Here is a 7,163-nt window from a genome sequence, read left to right as displayed (position 1 = left end):
CAACATTAGAGCTACATAACACGACATTAGAGCTACATAACACGACATTAGAGCTACGTAACATGACATTAGAGCTACATAACATGACATTAGAGCTACATAACATGACATTAGAGCTACATAACATGACATTAGAGCTACGTAACATGACATAGGGCTACATAACATGACATTAGAGCTACATACAGTGAGGGAAAAAAGTATTTGATCCCCTGCTAATTTTGTACGTTTGCCCGCTGACATAAATGATCAGTCTATAATTTTAATGGTAGGTTTATTTGAACAGTGAGAGACAGAATAACAACAACAAAAATCCAGATAAACGCATGTCAAAAATTGTATAAATTGATTTGCATTTTAATGAGGGAAATAAGTATTTGACCCCCTCTCAATCAGAAAGATTTCTGGCTCCCAGGTGTCTTTTATACAGGTAACGAGCTGAGATTAGGAGCACACTCTTAAAGGGAGTGCTCCTAATCTCAGTTTGTTACCTGTATAAAAGACACCTGTCCACAGAAGCAATCAATCAATCAGATTCCAAACTCTCCACCATGGCCAAGACCAAAGAGCTCTCCAAGGATGTCAGGGACAAGATTATAGACCTACACAAGGCTGGAATGGGCTACAAGACCATCGCCAAGCAGCTTGGTGAGAAGGTGACAACAGTTGGTGCGATTATTCGCAAATGGAGCCCCTCGGCCCGGGGCTCCATACAAGATCTCACCTCGTGGAGTTGCAATGATCATGAGAACGGTGAGGAATCAGCCCAGAACTACACGGGAGGATCTTGTCAATGATCTCAAGGTAGCTGGGACCATAGTCACCAAGAAAACAATTGGTAACACACTACGCCGTGAAGGACTGAAATCCTGCAGCGCCCGCAAGGTCCCTCTGCTCAAGAAAGCACATATACAGGGCCGTCTGAAGTTTGCCAATGAACATCTGAATGATTCAGAGGAGAACTGGGTGAAAGTGTTGTGGTCAGATGAGACCAAAATCGAGCTCTTTGGCATCAACTTAACTCGCCTAGTTTGGAGGAGGAGGAATGCTGCCTATGACCCCAAGAACACCATCCCCACCGTCAAACATGGAGGTGGAAACATTATGCTTTGGGGGTGTTTTTCTGCTAAGGGGACAGGACAACTTCACCGCATCAAAGGGACGATGGACGGGGCCATGTACCGTCAAATCTTGGGTGAGAACCTCCTTCCCTCAGCCAGGGCATTGAAAATGGGTTGTGGATGTGTATTCCAGCATGACAATGACCCAAAACACACGGCCAAGGCAACAAAGGAGTGGCTCAAGAAGAAGCACATTAAGGTCCTGGAGTGGCCTAGCCAGTCTCCAGACCTTAATCCCATAGAAAATCTGTGGAGGGAGCTGAAGGTTCGAGTTGCCAAACGTCAGCCTCAACCTTAATGACTTGGAGAAGATCTGCAAAGAGGAGTGGAACAAAATCCCTCCTGAGATGTGTGCAAACCTGGTGGCCAACTACAAGAAACGTCTGACCTCTGTGATTGCCAACAAGGGTTTTGCCATCAAGTACTAAGTCATGTTTTGCAGAGGGGTCAAATACTTATTTCCCTCATTTAAAATGCAAATCAATTTATAAAATTTTTGACATGCGTTTTTCTGGATTTTTTTGTTGGATTTTTAAGTCTCTCACTGTTCAAATAAACCTACCGTTAAAATTATAGACTGATCATGTCTTTGTCAGTGGGCAAATGTACAAAATCAGCAGGGGATCAAATACTTTTTTCCCTCACTATAACATGACATAGGGCTACATAACACAACATAGGGATACATAACACGACATTAGAGCTACATAACATGACATTAGAGCTACATAACACGACATTAGAGCTACGTAACACAACATTAGAGCTACATAACATGACATTAGAGCTACATAACACGACATTAGAGCTACATAACACGACATTAGAGCTACATAACATGACATTAGAGCTACATAACATGACATTAGAGCTACATAACACGACATTAGAGCTACTTAACACGACATTAGAGCTACATAACATGACATTAGGGCTACATAACATGACATTAGAGCTACATAACACGATATTAGAGCTACATAACATGACATTAGAGCTACATAACATGACATTAGAGCTACATAACATGACATTAGAGCTACATACCACGACATTAGAGCTACATAACACGACATTAGAGCTACATAACACGACATTAGAGCTACATAACATGACATAGGGCTATCATAAGTTGAATGCACCAATTTGTAAGTCGCTCTGGATAAGAGCGTCTGCTAAATGATGTAAATGGACATAACACAACATAGGTCTACATAACATGACATTAAAGCTACATAACATTTAATTACATTTACATTTTAGTCATTTAGCAGACGCTCTTATCCAGAGCGACTTACAGTTAGTGAATACATATATATATATATTTTTTTTTTTATACTGGCCCCCCGTGGGAATCAAACCCACAACGCTGGCGTTGCGAACGCCATGCTCTATCAACTGAGCTACATCCCTGCCTGCCATTCCCTCCCCTACCCTGGACGACGCTAGGCCAATTGTGCGCCGCCCATGAGTCTCCCGGTCGCGGCCGGCTGCGACAGAGCCTGGATTAATGACAGTACATACAGTAACTACACATGTAATATGTCTTTTAAAACATGACTACCTTATTTTTCTCTCTCTCTCTGTCAGGTGCCTTAACTCAAGCCATCCGTAACTTTGCCAAGAGTCTGGAGAGCTGGCTGACCAGCGCCATGATGAACATACCAGAGGAGATGGTCCGCATCAAGGTGTGATCTCGCACACACACACACACACACACACACACAATACAAACACTCTTCCACAAAACTACATTTCCTCTCCCCCCTAACCTCCCCTTTTCTCCCCTCCTCTCCCGTCTCCCCCTCCCCCTCTCCTCTCCTCCAGGTGGTGTGTGCGGGGGCGTTTGCCCAGACGCTGCGGCGCTACACCAGTCTAAACCACCTGACCCAGGCAGCCAGGGCCGTCCTCCAGAACACAGCCCAGGTCAATCAGATGCTGAGTGACCTCAACAGGGTTGACTTCACCAACGTACAGGTACGTCTGTCTGGATACCTATTGATCTCTCTGTCTTTTGCTCTGTCTCTCTCTCTCTCTCTGTGACCTCAACAGGGTGGAGTTCACCAAGCTACAGGCCTGTCTATCTGTTTCATTCTCTCTTGATATATCTGAATACCTCTTTCTCTCTTCTCTCACGCTCTCTCTCTCTCTCTCTACCTCCCTCTCTGTCTGCCTCTCTCTCTACCTCTCTGTCTACCTCTCTCTGTCTCCCTCCCTCTCTGTCTCCCTCCCTCTCTGTCTACCTCCCTCTCTGTCTACCTCCCTCTCTGTCTACCTCCCTCTCTGTCTACCTCCCTCTCTGTCTCCCTCTCTGTCTACATGTCTGTCAAGGCACAGATCTGTTCCTCTCTACCTTGCTCTCTCTCTCTCCAACCTATAAGTCTGAACCCCTCCCTCCCTCCCTCCCTCCCTCTCTTCCCCCCTCTAGGAGCAGGCGTCGTGGGTGTGTCGTTGTGAGGATGGTGTGGTCCAGAGGTTGGAGCAGGACTTTAAGCAGACGTTACAACAACATAACTCTCTGGAGCAGTGGGCTGCCTGGTTGGACGGCGTGGTCTCCCAGGTCCTAAAGCCCTACCAACACAGCCCTGCAGCCTTCCCCAAGGCTGCCAAGCTCTTCCTGCTGCGATGGAGCTTCTACAGGTGAGAGAGAGAGAGAGAGAGAGAGGGAGGGGAGAGAGGGGAGAGAGGTAGGAGAGAGGTAGGGGAGAGAGGTGAGGGAGGGGAGACAGAGGGAGGGGAGAGAGGGGGAAAGGAGAGAGAGAGAGAGAGAGAGGGAGGGAGGGGAGAGGAGAGGGGGAGAGAGGGGGTGGGAGGGAGGGAGGGGGGGAGGGGGGGTGGGAGGGAGGGAGGGGAGGGAGGGGGAGGGAGGGGAGGGTTGCAGGAGAGGGGAGAGAGGAGAGGGGAGAGGGGAAGAGAGGAGAGGGGGAGAGAGAGGGAGGGAGGGAGGGAGGGGAGAGGGGAAGAGAGGAGAGGGGGAATATAAAAAGGAGATTTGAAGAAAGAGAAAGTGAAGCAAAAGTTAAGAGTTTAGAAGCTGTCAATAAATGAAACCAAATCTACATTTGGCTCTTTGATTAGAATGTATATTTCCCCCCCTCTTCCTCTCCACTCTATCTCTCTGTCTCGCTCTACCCCCCCCCCCCCCCAGTTCTATGGTGATCAGGGACTTGACTCTGCGTAGTGCTGCCAGCTTCGGCTCCTTCCACCTGATCAGACTGCTTTATGATGAGTACATGTACTACCTGATAGAACACAGAGTGGCCCAGGCTAAAGGAGAGACACCCATCGCTGTCATGGGAGAGGTACACACACACACACACACACACACACACACACACACACACACTTGCGAGCAAGCAAGCATGTACATGGACTCAAGGGCACATAAACACACATACTGACACACATGATACATTGCTTATTGTCTCTCTCTCTCTCTCTCTCTCTCTCAATTTCAATTCAATTCAATGTAAGGGCTTTATTGGCATGGGAAACGTGTGTTTACATTGCCAAAGCAAGTGAAGTAGATAGTAAACAAAAGTGAAATAAACAATAAATATGAATATCTCTCCCTCAGTTTGCCAGTGTGGGCAGGAGTCTGAACTTTCAGGATCCTGATAAAGGTAAATGCTTCATCTCTATATTATACTTCAACCCTTCCAATGTTTTATATCTGACATAATGTGGGCACAATAAACCTGGACTGATTTGAAAAGGTTAATATACAGTTGAAGTCGGAAGTTTACATACACTTAGGTTGGAGTTATTAAAACTCGTTTTTTTCAACCACTCCGCAAATGTCTTGTTAACAAACTATAGTTTTGGCAAGTCTGTGGGGTCTCCTGTAGCTCAGTTGGTAGAGCATGGCGCTTGCAACGCCAGTGTTGTGGGTTTGTTTCCCACGGGGGGCCAGTATGAAAAATTTATGCACTCACTAAAACTGTAAGTCGCTCTGGATAAGAGCGTCTGCTAAATGACTAAAATGTCAAAATGTAAAAGTCGGTTAGGACTTTGTGCATGACACAAGTCATTTTTCCAACAATTGTTTACAGACAGATTATTTCACTTATAATTCACTGTATCACAATTCCAGTGGGTCAGAGGTTTACATATACTAATTTGACTGTGCCTTTAAACGGCTTGGAAAATTCCAGAAAAGGATGTCATGGCTTTAGAAGCTTCTGATAGGCTAATTGACATCATTTGAGTCAATTGGAGGTGTACCTGTGGATTATTTCAAGGCCTACCTTCAAGCTCAGTGCCTCTTTGCTTGACATCATGGGACAATCAAAAGAAATCAGCCAAGACCTCAGCAAAAAAATGGTAGACCTCCACAAGTCTGGTTCATCCTTGGGAGCAATTTCCAAATGCCTGAAGGTACCACGTTCATCTGTACAAACAATAGTACGCAAGTATAAACACCATGGGACCACGCAGCCGTCATACCGCTCAGGAAGGAGACGCGTTCTGTCTCCTAGAGATGAACGTACTTTGGTGCGAAAAGTGCAAATCAATCCCAGAACAACAGCAAAGGACCTTGTGAAGATGCTGGAGGAAACGGGTACAAAAGTATCTATATCCACAGTAAAACGAGTCCTATATCGAGATAACCTGAAAGGCCGCTCAGCAAGGAAGAAGGAAGCCACTGCTCCAAAAGCGCCATAAAAAAGCCAGACTACAGTTTGCAACTGCACATGGGGACAAAGATCTTACTTTTTGGAGAAATGTCCTCTGGTCTGATTTAAACTAAAATACAACTGTTTGGCCATAATGACCATCGTTATGTTTGGAGGAAAAAGGGGTTCGCTTGCAAGCCGAAGAACACCATCCCAACCGTGAAGCACGGGGGTGGCAGCATCATGCTGTGGGGGTGCTTTGCTGCAGGAGGGACTGGTGCACTTCACAAAATAGATGGCATCATGAGGAAGGAAAATGATGTGGATATATTGAAGCAACATCTCAAGACATCAGTCAGGAAGTTAAAGCTTGGTCGCAAATGGGTCTTCCAAATGGACAATGACCCCAAGCATACTTCCAAAGTTGTGGAAAAATGGTTTAAGGACAACAAAGTCAAGGTATTGGAGTGGCCATCACAATGCCCTGACCTCAATCCTATAGAAAATGTGTGGGGGAACTAAAAAAGCGTGTGCGAGCAAGGAGGCCGACAAACCTGACTCAGTTACACCAGCTCTGTCAGGAGGAATGGGCCAAAATTCACACAACTTATTGTGGGAAGCTTGTGGAAGGCTACTCGAAACATTTGACCCAAGTTAAACAATTTAAAGACGATGCTACCAAATACTAATTGAGTGTATGTAAACTTCTGACCCACTGGGAATGTGATGAAATAAATAAAAGCTGAAATAAATAAATCATTCTCTCTACTATTATTCTGACATTTCACATTCTTAAAATAAAGTGGTGATCCTAACTGACCTAAAACAGGGAATTTTTACTAGGATTAAATGTCAGGAATTGTGAAAAACTGAGTTTAAATGTATTTGGCTTAAATGTGTGTGTGTGTGTGTGTGTCTGTCTGTGTGTCTCAGATGAGGAAGATGATGAGGAGGAGGAGAGTGATGAAGAGGGGGTAGAGATGACCATGCCGTCTAACTCCGCTGGTCTGGGAGAGGGGGAGTCGTCACTGGAGCCACCCATCAAGCTGGCCAGGACTGACCCCTGAGGACTGTTCAATACCACACACACACTGACCCCTGAGGACTGTTCAATACCACACACACACTGACCCAACACACTGACCCAACACACACTGACCCCTGAGGACTGTTCAATACCACACACACACTGACCCAACACACTGACCCAACACACTGACCCCTGAGGACTGTTCAATACCACACACACACTGACCCAACACACTGACCCAACACACACTGACCCCTGAGGACTGTTCAATACCACACACACACTGACCCAACACACTGACCCCTGAGGACTGTTCAATACCACACACACACTGACCCAACACACTGACCCAACACACTGACCCCTGAGGACTGTTCAATACCACACACACACTGA

General features: G+C 45.9%; 1 pseudogene across 1 annotated transcript in view; it reads left to right on the top strand.

Annotated features, from left to right (window-relative positions):
* LOC311116123 (MHC class II regulatory factor RFX1-like) overlaps positions 1-6,867 on the top strand; it is a 10,303-nt pseudogene extending 3,436 nt beyond the window's left edge. Inside the window, exons 6-11 of the transcript in view lie at positions 2,712-2,809; positions 2,949-3,098; positions 3,550-3,761; positions 4,270-4,423; positions 4,699-4,744; positions 6,671-6,867. The product of the transcript in view is annotated as an MHC class II regulatory factor RFX1-like (transcript). The remainder of the gene's footprint in view (positions 1-2,711; positions 2,810-2,948; positions 3,099-3,549; positions 3,762-4,269; positions 4,424-4,698; positions 4,745-6,670) is intronic.
* Positions 6,868-7,163: the final 296 nt, after the last annotated feature.

Source organism: Coregonus lavaretus (genome assembly GCF_964263955.1).
Source record: "Coregonus lavaretus genome assembly, contig: HAP1_SCAFFOLD_288, whole genome shotgun sequence".
Classification (NCBI taxonomy): domain Eukaryota; kingdom Metazoa; phylum Chordata; class Actinopteri; order Salmoniformes; family Salmonidae; genus Coregonus; species Coregonus lavaretus.
Note: the sequence above shows the minus strand (reverse complement) of the source record. Positions and strands in the feature narration are given on the sequence as shown.